We start from the raw sequence: 12,169 nt of genomic DNA, 5'->3' as shown, positions 1-12,169 counted from the left end.
GCAGCTATCATAATGTGCCCTTAGCATCAGTTTCCATAATTTGCTCTCAGCCTCGGCCAGCATCATGTGCCCTCAGCATCATGTGCCCTCAGCATCAGCCAGAGTGATATACTCAATGGCGGCTGGTAGGGAACGTAGAGGGGGAAAACAGGGGAGGGTTAGAAAATGAAAAAGAAAGAAAACGTGCCTGCTGGCCGACCTCTGCCACATCTCCTCCGTAGCAGGAAGCCCCCAGGCTCCCTGACTCTCCCAGCCAATCACGGCGCTGCCTTACAGCAGCATTGTGATTGGTTCGAGCACCATGGTTGGGTGCTCAGTGAGGGACCGGGAGACTTGGCGTGCGCTCCACCTAGGCTGTGCAATACAGCCGGTGGAGAACATGCAAAGTGCGCATGGCTGCTTGGCCAGCTCAAGACGGCCGGCCAAATTGTCAAGCGAACTTTAGAGTGTGCGCAACACTCCTTCCCCTGGCTCCTGCTCAAGCCAGCCCATCCCCGCCCCTCCCCGCACCTAAGCAGGAACGGAAGAATTTAATTCATAATAAAATGTTGTTATTATTTTATTTTTCTTCTACACTGCTATTAAAGCAGTGAGGCGATGCTCCTCCACCTTAGCGGAGGAGCCACCATTGAATATACTCCAACATCAGCCAGCATAAAGTACTCTGAATACAAGCTAGCAAAACGTGCTCTCGGCATTGGGCAGCAAAATGTACTCTAAGCACGAGCTAGCAAAACGTGCTCTCAGCATCAACCAGCATAAAGTGCTCTAAGCACGAGCTAGCAAAATGTGCTCTTAGCATCAAGTTCCATAATGTGCTCTCGGCATCAGCTAGCGTAATATACACTCAGATTCGCCCAGCATAATGTCCTCTGAATATGAGCTAGCAAAATGTGCTCTCAGGATTGGCCAGCATAATGTATTCTAAGCACCAGCTAGCAAAATGAGCTCTTAGCACACAGAACAAAACATACTGTTAAAATCCTCTAGAAAAATGTGCTCTAAGCACTGACCGGAAAAATGTACTCTTAGTAACTGCCAAAAATAAGCGTGGGCGGAACCCGTGGTGTTACAAAGAAACGAAACGAAATTCCATGGTGTTCTGCCAGTGGGCAGAAATATGCATGTTGCACTTCAATTTAGCCCTAGTAGGACGAGCAGCCTTGAAAAATCAGCATGAATGGCACAATGCGGTGCACAAGAGTGTGCGCCCATTCAAGTTGATTTTGCTGCCGTTCGAGTAAAAAAATCTACTCGAGCTGTACCAAATCTACTCTAGAAGCAGGCTTATCACTGTGATCGATTGCTAGGGTGCGAGGGGACACCAAATCATGTTTGTGCTCGTTCTTGCGGGAAAAACTTCTGCCACGTGGCAACTGGCGAAATTTGGCCAGAACTCTGCATTACGAGAGTAACATGGAGTCGCCAAATTCCACCAGTTCTGCAGACGGAATGAAACATTCCACCCACCTCTAAACAAAATATTTTCTTAGAATCTGTTAGCAAAATGTGCTCTAAGCATTGGCAGGAAAAATGTACTCTTAGTAACTGCAAAGAAAAATAAGGACGGGTGAAACACGCGGAATTCCACAGAGTTACATAAAAACTATGCGATATTCCATAGAGTTCCACCAATGAGCAGAATTATGCATGTTGCGCTGCAATTTAGCCCCAGTAGCATGAGCAGCCTTGAAAAATCTGCACGAATGGCACAATGCGGTGCGCAAGAGTGTGCGCCCATTCGAGTTGATTTTGCTGCCGCTCGAGTACAAAATCTACTCGAGCTGCACCAAATCTACTCGAGAAGCAGCCCTTTCACTGCGATCGCTCGCTAGGGTGCGAGGGGACAACAAATCATGTTTGTGCTCGCATTTCTGGAGCATTATGGGAAAAACGCCTGCCACGTGGCAATTGGCCAGAACTCTGCATTACGAGAGTAACACAGAGTCGCCAAATACCACCAGTTCGGCAGACGGAATGAAACATTCCACCCACCCCTAAACAAAATGTTTTCTTAGAATTTGTTAGCAAAATGTACTCTAAATATCAACCAGAATAATGTGCTCTAAGCATCAACCAGCAAAATACCCTCTAAGAACTAGACTTCAAAATGTACTTAGTTCGACCTACCTAACACACTATAATCACATACCAAAGGTGCACACCTCGCGTCCAAACTATTTTCACTCCGCTCTCCCTCAAACTCGACTCTAACCAAATAAATGGGAATCCTTACTCTCTGACTCAAACTGTCTCCAGGAGGAGACGCTAAACGGGCCGTCCATATGGGAGAACCTTACTTCTATCAAAATTATGCGGTCACTAGCGCAATGTCAATACTAGATTGCGTATGTGGCCCACTGGACTCCTCCTAAACTATATAAACTCGGTCTTCGATCTAATGACACCTGCTGGAGCTGCAAGAAAGACGCAGGTGACCTGAGGGGCATGTTTTTAGAATGTACTTTCACTAAGAAACTCTGGTTGGATATTAGCAATACCCTGGTTCTTTCAGGACCAGTGATCCACTCTCTGCCTGATATTTTGACATTTGGATATTAGCAATACCATCTCACAATTTCTTCACATAAATTGGACCTCCTTTACATTAGGGATCCCCACCCCCCGGCATAAAATATGTGCTGAACAAAGGAAGCCAACTTTTATGGGACATCCTGGTCCGAATCAGCCTCAAAGCCATCCTCTCCGAGTGGGAGGTATTACCCAAACTCTCCTCCCTTACCTGGCGGGAATGGGTTCAGTTCAACCGAGGGGCAATTAACTCCTAAACAAATACTTACGGTCACCATCAATGAAAAGTGCTAAAATGTGGCTCAAATTAGATCGTTTTATTTCAAACATGTCCCTAAACTAGTAGTAGAAGTAGTTGCCACTCTAATCCCTCCTTCCGTTCCCTTAACCCCACCCCCTCCATTCCCTACAAGACTGCTCCACTGCAAACACCTCCCCACGCTAACTTTAGCCTATGCCTCGTCTTCTTCTCTCATCGCTGTCTCTCTCGCTCTCCACCCATCATGCTACCAACCAGGGTACCCCACTCACCTCCTTCACTAAACGGCTCCACTCTCTCACCATGCAAGCAACCGATGATTCTACTACATTATCCGACACATATGCTATTACACCTGTCCTCCAGTGTTATACGAGGCTCGTTCGTCATGTATTATACTGTTGTATGCATACGACATGTTGGAGCCCCACCATGGACTGCTTTTTCGATAAGTTCTCAGCTGTTCTTTCCTGCTCCTACAAAATCCTAATAAAAAGTTCTTGGAAAGAAAACATTTACTTAGTTTGCTCCAGCAAAATGTGCTCCCAGCACCAGTTAGAAAAATGGATTCTAATTATTAAAGTTTGTTGAGAAAAAGGGGACCCCTACATAAACAATGAGTTTGCTATACGCAGGGATAGACACATGTTTAGATAAAGAACAATAGCAAACTACTAATTAAAACCATCCAAAATGAGCCAGGCGCAACTCTGCAAAACAGGACAGAAAATTCAACATAACTCAATGTTACTTGATAAGCAATATATAATTATTTATTGTTTTTTTATACAAAAATAGGAATGGACCATCAATAGGAATAAACCATGAATAGAGAAAAACGGTGATGTAAATATCCTATTCAGAAAGCACAAAATGTAGATCTGGTATAAATTAATTTCCAGAAAACAAATGTCACACGGTCAAAATAATGGTTGATGGAAACATAGCGGCAGATGGAGACATTATTAAAGAACATAATGTCCTCTTAGCCGACTGAAACGCTCTGTTGGAACGCGCTAGCAAAACACGCTCTTAACATCAGCCGGCATAACGTGTTCTAAGCACTAGGGAGTAAAGGGGCCGTTAGAACCAGGCGGCAACATTTGCTTTTAGAGCCCACTAGTAAAATATGCTCCAAGGAGCTCCAACCAGAGATATGATATTGGCGCCAATTCAAACATGTGCTATTGACACTCCAGATAACAATGTCCACCCTTTTGTCTATTTCCTCAGTTTCCATCTAGGATTAGGGGGTACCCTCCCACCTTCTTTAATCTCTATCCAGGTCCAGATGGGAGTCACGGTAGCCATTTCCTATAACACTGGAAGATTCAGGAGTCCAGAATAGCCGCGCCGAGCGGGCCCGGAAGAGTGACGCCTGGTCATTACCACCAGGAAGTATTTAATGGGCGGGTCTAAGATCTTCCTGAATCAATCCTGCCTTGTTTTCAAAGAATCCAACTTGTGTGTCTCCACTCCCTTCCCGCTACCGCCACAATAGGTGGCGACGAAGGAAAAGTTTTTCATTTCACTAGCCTGGGAGGGGCAGGGTGCCTGGGAGTGCATTAGCAAAGCGTGAGAGCCACAGTGACTTTGCAACACAACATGCAGATGCAATAACTTCTGAAGAGGCGAACAGTAAAAACACCATGGTTAAAACATGACTTTATTCACCAGGTCTGTACTTGAAACACTAATTGATGGAACCCAATTTACTAAAGAGTCCCAAGGTGTGTAACCTCCTGTCTCCGCCATGCTTCCGGTGCCGGCCCATGCTCGTAGTCGTCTCTGCCGCGTCCCTGCACTCACCTGCTGTCTCTATGTGAGCAGGGCTCATCAAATCATGGGTCGGTCTAGTCCCTGTCGTAGGAGCCGCTCCCCTGAAGCCAGACTCCAGAACCATCGGTAAGTCACTCATGCACCCCTACCATGCTCCGCGACAGACCTGGGAAAGCGTTTGACTACGCCAGGGTAAATGGAGTAATTATGGTGATTTTGCGTTACTCTTTTGACACAAAATTACCAAAAATTACACAATTATGGCTGTTCCTGTAATTAAGAGTAATTTGCCACATAAATCATACCACAGGAGCACAAGAACAGAAGCGGCTGCTGTTTGTGTTTTATTGTATTTAGCGCTATTTTCTTCGTGCAAAATGCATTCGCGGGTTCATTTTGGATGTGAGGGTCCATTTTGAGCTAAAGAAATAGTGCTAAATATTGGGTTACACTCCTCGCGTAATTCCCCGTAATCTAGCGTAATTTTGTTGTAACTTTGTGTAATTACACTACAACAAATCATACAAGTTACGCCCACCCCTAGTCCTAGAGCAGCCCGATTGAGGCCAGACCCCAAAACAATGGATAAAACACCCCTGTGTTCTTATTGTCATTAATTCTGATTTGTTGGGCACACACTTCGCCACTCGTGCGGCATTAAAGTGCATTCAGTAGTCGCATGATGATTTTCCAAAAAGTACATAAGAAAAAGTTCATCACGAAAATTCATACCTCTGCCAACAAATTGTGTAGTTTAATTATGACGTCATCAAATCCTCCTCGTCCACACCCTCCTTCATCGAAGGCACCCCATAGACCATGAAACGCGGAGTTCCCTTGCGAGCAACCTTTCGACCGGACATTGCAATGAGCTCAAAAGCATCTATTCTATGCCCGTTGGTAACATTCTACTCACGTACAGACTAGGGAGCCCTTCGCGAAGGTAAATTTACGCAAAAGTAAATCTATGTGTATAAAATTACTCTTACACTTTGTGGTAAATTTGCTACTTTTGGCTACTCACCATTTCCAAGTGTGTCTATGCAACAAAGTGTCGTGTAACATATCTTCAGCCCTTAAAACAGGGAGGAGCGCCACATGTACTAGTATAAAGTTGCTACTAGTAACTTTTCCAACATAGGTGGAGTTCTCAAACCGCAGCAGAGCTGCCCCTAAAGAAATGTATAGGGGCATTTTTAAAGCATTATTAAATTTAAAAATATGTCAAATATCAATGAATGTAATTTATTTTGCATGTAGAACACACTTAAATAATGCTACAGCCCCATTACCTTAATTTTGAAATAAATATTGAATTACTTCAATGAAATTAAAATTATATTTTGGGATATTTATTTTTAAATATCCCACCTAAAGTAAAATGCGTATATTTAAAAGAATTATGTACATAATTAATTCAAATTAATTTTTTGGGGTATGGCTAGGGGAAAGGGGATGGAGGCGAGCGAGAGAACATTCGACGCAGTGTCACACACACGCTGTACAACTTCTCTGTGTGTCACCAATTCAAAGGGAAATCCTGTAACAACCTTACAAGACACAAACTCTTTCCTGGTCGTCTAAGTACTTTGACTGGAAATAGTCCCCATGAAAATGTGCCCGAAAACTGAACCAAGGTGAACTCCACAGCACCAGGTTGGTGGAGTTGTGCTGGATAAGAGAACAGGGTCACAGGAAGAAAGACAAAGGGTTAGGAAGAAAAAAAGACAACGCTGGAGTTAATATCGGATTGTGGGGCATATCAGCAACACTCGGCGATAATTATCGCTCAGCGCTCTTAGCGTGAGGATAATTATCACCGGGTAACGTGGATTTTTAATCGCTGAGATTGCGTGCTATTAGCAACGCTTATCTCCTCAGCGATAAAAATCCTCACGCTAACTGCCTAACGTGAGATTATCGCTGGAAACCCAGCGATAATCTCACGAAATGCGGCGTTAGCTTGTTGATAGGGCCTCACAAACTTAGCCATGATATCCACCTTCCATAGGATATCATGGCTAAGTCAGTCCTGAAGCAGGCGTAAGGAAAGTAGCAATAACAGGGGTTATCGCTACTTTTGTTGCCGCTATGCTTCATAGCGTGGGGCTTGATGATAGGAGAAATGTCGCTTAGTGACATTTCTCCTGTCATGTTAGGTCAGGAACGCCCACTTTGCATCTCAAAGCTGGGCGTTAAGATTTCGTGCGCTAAAGCAAGGTTTCACGCGTTAGCGTGGCCCTGCTAATTAGGCGATAAAATTATTGCCGCTTTTCGGCCAAGAAACGGCCGCAAAAGCGGCGATAATTTTTTAACGCCTGCTTGTAAATATGCCCCCAAGAAAGTAACTGGACTCAAGGATGAAAAAACAAACACGTGGGAACGAGGTTTTGTGTGAACTGAAACTCAAGTGAAAAAAGTTGTAACAAGTGGTGTAGCCAGACGCCGCCTCTCAGGGAGTTTTGTGCCATCTGTGGGATCTATCGGGTGCATACCTGGAGTTTTCTGAGGTTTATGGTGCCATGTTACATGTGGGATTAGGGAAACCATGCCTGGTCACAGGCCATCAGCGATGACTGCTGCAAGCCCTTGGTACAGCTCCATGAAGCCACGTCGCCAGAGACAAATTAATCTATAATATTTTCAGTTTGATTGTAAGTGCTTCTGGCGGAAGTGAAGGAACGGATACGGCCTTCACAGAGGAGTGCACTTTTAAGAGCAGCTTAAATGTAAAGATATTTCTAAATGCATAATAGAGAACAATGTCACATTGTGACTAGATGGGAATGAGGTGAGTTATAGAAAACAATACACTGATCCCTGCGCTCACAGCAGATTCGAGAAACCATCGTTTGGAAGCATATTAAGAAACGTCATATATTATCAACAGGGTGATAGGTTCCAGTCACAAAGAAGATTGTAGTCTTAGACATGGCCTGAGACACCAGCAGGGTCCTCGAGTAGGTCACCCATTACAAGGTTGTAACGCCTTGCATTCTGGGACTTGTAGTTCTGATTTTACAACAAGTCTCAGAATGTAAAGCACAAACATGGCCTGGATGAGGTACTCACACCTGGACCCGGGCAACATGAGTACTCCGAACCTGCCCAGTGTGAGTAGCTACTCAATAGCTATGACTGGGCGACTACCATTCAATTAGGCAAATTTAACAGCGGAAATGTACAGCTCTTAGGGATGGAAAACACTGGTATGAAGCAATATATACACTGGAGATATGCTGCTGCCCCCATACTCAGATGGAGCTGTGGGGGGGGGGGGGCAGCTATGACCTTCTTGCCTTTTCCATCTCTGTTATGGGTTGGGTTGTAGGGCAGCTGGGATACCCATGTTCCCAACTGGTGCAAAGTTTGTGATGATGGGAAAGCCATTCTTACCTTTCTGCTCCTCATTTTACTTATCTGAAATTGTTAAACAACTTATGGGGGATTAGATTCAGAATGCGTGTTTTGCTGAATAAAATCATACATAGTTAAATAAGGACTTTTCCGCGCTGTGCAATTCTAGACTGTATACTCCCTCTGGGACGCGGCAGGCTTGACTGCACGTCATACCCTATAAGGTGGCTCTGTGAGTTAAGCTCTGGCCACTGACTGACAGCTGCTCTGATCTGGAAATCACGCCTGCAGGCTGGACTACGGCAACACTCTCTCTACACTGGAATCTCCAAACTCCAGAACACCGCCACAGCACACGTACTCTACCGCCCACGCCGCACCCACAGCACATCACACCTCAAGAAGCTTCACTGGCACCCCATTCACAAGCGCACCCAATTCAAACTTCTCACGCACACATACGAAGCCCTGCACAACACAGGACCAGAATCCCTGAAGAGCCGCATACACTTTCACCAATCCACGAGACACCTACGCTCTGCCTCACACTCCCGCATCTGCAAAAGCAAAACTGGAGGTGGCTCATTCTCCTACATCGCACCCAAGACATGGAACGACCTCTCTCAACTCATCAGAGCCTCCTCCTGACTTCAGCTTCGTGTGGAACTCCAGACCTGGCTCTATGCATAAGCACCCTGGGGACCACACACCTGCCCAAGTGCCTACATACAATCTCATGTGATTAGTGCGCTTTACAAATCAACATAACATAACAAAATGGTGAGAATTTTTGTGCAATAAACTGCTGCCATGTCACTTGTGCCATCAGGTGTATATCCTGCCAAGCCACCACAAAATATCTGGTGGCAATTCACAGCAGGGCGGTGGTTGGTTGGTCATCCCTCCTGCTGCACCCTCACAATCCGTAGGGTACCTCTGGCTGCATCGTGACCCTCTTACTTCACAGGCCAACTTCCTGTTGCACCAACACAATGACCCCCCACTGTGTGGACAGACCCTCATACACAACTGGCCATCTCCTTCCTCTTCCCGGATCCCCACACTCTACTGGCCACCCTCAAAGACCGCATACTCCATTGCCCATCATATACACCTGCATTCTCACACTCCACTGGCACCATACTCCTGTGCACATATCCTCACACTGGACCGGCCACCACCCTTTTGTGCCCTCGCACTCTCACTCCACTGGCCACCACCACCCTGTTCTCACAGTCCTACACTCCACTGGCCACCTTACTCCTGTGCACACATCCTCACACTGGACCGGCCACCACCCTTCTGTGCCCACACACTCCCATTACCCACCTTCTCCTGAGCCTACATACTCTCACTCCACTGGCCACAGCCATCCTTCTGAGCCAACACACTCTAGTGGCCACCATGCAGTAGCCACAGACTCATACTCCACTAGCTGCCAATCTCATGCGCCCACACCCTCACTCTCCACTGGCCACCACTATCCAAGGCCCACACACTCACACTTCAGTGGCCACCATCCACCTGAGCCCCCACCCTCAGACTCCACTGGCCCCCACCATCAAGTGCCCACACACTCTCCACTGGCCACCACCATCCAGGACCCACACATTCACTCTCCACTGGCCACCACCTTCCAGGGCCCACACACTCACTCTCCCCTGGCCACCACCATCCAGGGCCCACACACTCACACTTCAGTGGCCACCATCCACCTGAGCCCCCACCCTCACACTCCACTGGCCACCACCATCAAGTGCCCACACACTCTCCACTGGCCACCACCATCCAGAGCCCACACACTCACACTTCAGTGGCCACCATCCACCTTAGCCCCCACCCTCACACGCCACTGGCCACCACCATCAAGTGCCCACACACTCTCCACTGGCCACAACCATCCAGGGCCCATATCCTCACACTCCAGCGGATTCCATCCTCCTGAGCCCACACCCTCACACTCCAGCGGCTTCCATCCACCTGAGCCCACACCCTCACACTCCAGCGGCTTCCATCCTCCTGAGCCCATACCCTCACACCAGCGGCTTCCATCCTCCTGAGCCCATACTCTCACATTCCACTGGTCACCACCATCATGTGGCCGCACCCTTACACTCCATTCTCCTGAACCCTCACACTCCAGCGGCTTCCATCCTCCTGAGCCCACACCCTCACACTCCAGCGGCTTCCATCCTCCTGAGCCCACACCCTCACACTCCAGCAACTTCCATCCTCCTGAGCTCACACCCTCACACTCTAGTGGCTTTCATCCTCCTGAGCCCACACCCTCACACTCCAGTGGCTTCCATCCTCCTGAGCCCACACTTTCACATTCCACTGGTCAGCACCATCATGTGCCCGCACCCTTACACTCCATTCTCCTGAACCCTCACACTCCAGCGGCTTCCATCCTCCTGAGCCCACACCCTCACACTCCAGCGGCTTCCATCCTCCTGAGCCCACACCCTCACACTCCAGCGGCTTACATCCTCCTGAGCCCATACTCTCACACTCCAGCGGCTTCCATCCTCCTGAGCCCATACTCTCACATTCCACTGGTCCCCACCATCATGTGCCCGCACCCTTACACTCCATCCTCCTGAGCCCACACCCTCACACTCCAGTGGCTTCCATCCTCCTGAGCCCAAACCCTTAACAGTCCAGCGGCTTCCATCCTCCTGAGCCCACACCCTCACACTCCAGCGGCTTACATCCTCCTGAACCCATACTCTCACATTCCACTGGTCACCACCATCATGTGCCCGCACCCTTACACTCCATCCTCCTGAGCCCACACCCTCACACTCCAGTGGCTTCCATCCTCCTGAGCCCACACTTTCACATTCCACTGGTCAGCACCATCATGTGCCCGCACCCTTACACTCCATTCTCCTGAACCCTCACACTCCAGCGGCTTCCATCCTCCTGAGCCCACACCCTCACACTCCAGGGGCTTACATCCTCCTGAGCCCATACTCTCACACTCCAGCGGCTTACATCCTCCTGAGCCCATACTCTCACATTCCACTGGTCACCATCATCATGTGCCCGCACCCTTACACTCCATCCTCCTGAGCCCACACCCTCACACTCCAGCGGCTTCCATCCTCCTGAGCCCACACCCTCACACTCCAGCGGCTTACATCCTCCTGAGCCCATACTCTCACATTCCACTGGTCACCACCATCATGTGCCCGCACCCTTACACTCCATCCTCCTGAGCCCACACCCTCACACTCCAGTGGCTTCCATCCTCCTGAGCCCACACTTTCACATTCCACTGGTCAGCACCATCATGTGCCCGCACCGTTACACTCCATTCTCCTGAACCCTCACACTCCAGCGGCTTCCATCCTCCTGAGCCCACACCCTCACACTCCAGCGGCTTACATCCTCCTGAGCCCATACTCTCACACTCCAGCGGCTTCCATCCTCCTGAGCCCACACCCTCACACTCCAGCGGCTTCCATCCTCCTGAGCTCACACCCTCACACTCTAGTGGCTTTCATCCTCCTGAGCCCACACCCTCACACTCCAGCGGCTTCCATCCTCCTGAGCTCACACCCTCACACTCTAGTGGCTTTCATCCTCCTGAGCCCACACCCTCACACTCTAGTGGCTTTCATCCTCCTGAGCCCGCACCCTCACACTCCAGCGGCTTCCATCCTCCTGAGCTCACACCCTCACACTCTAGTGGCTTCCATCCTCCTGAGCCCACACTTTCACATTCCACTGGTCAGCACCATCATGTGCCCGCACCCTTACACTCCATTCTCCTGAACCCTCACACTCTAGCGGCTTCCATCCTCCTGAGCCCACACCCTCACACTCCAGCAGCTTCCATCCTCCTGAGCCCACACCCTCACACTCCAGCGGCTTACATCCTCCTGAGCCCATACTCTCACACTCCAGCGGCTTCCATCCTCCTGAGCCCATACTCTCACATTCCACTGGTCCCCACCATCATGTGCTCGCACCCTTACACTCCCTCCTCCTGAGCCCACACCCTCACACTCCAGTGGCTTCCATCCTCCTGAGCCCACACCCTCACACTCCAGCGGCTTCCATCCACCTGAGCCCACACTCTCACACTCCAGCGGCTTACATCCTCCTGAGCCCATACTCTCACATTCCACTGGTCACCACCATCATGTGCCCGCACCCTTACACTTCATCCTCCTGAGCCCACACCCTCACACTCCAGTGGCTTCCATCCTCCTGAGCCCACACTTTCACATTCCA

This window comes from Triturus cristatus, chromosome 12 (genome assembly GCF_964204655.1).
Source record: "Triturus cristatus chromosome 12, aTriCri1.1, whole genome shotgun sequence".
NCBI lineage: Eukaryota > Metazoa > Chordata > Amphibia > Caudata > Salamandridae > Triturus > Triturus cristatus.
The sequence above is the reverse complement of the archived record's forward strand: the minus strand, read 5'-3'. Positions refer to the sequence as shown.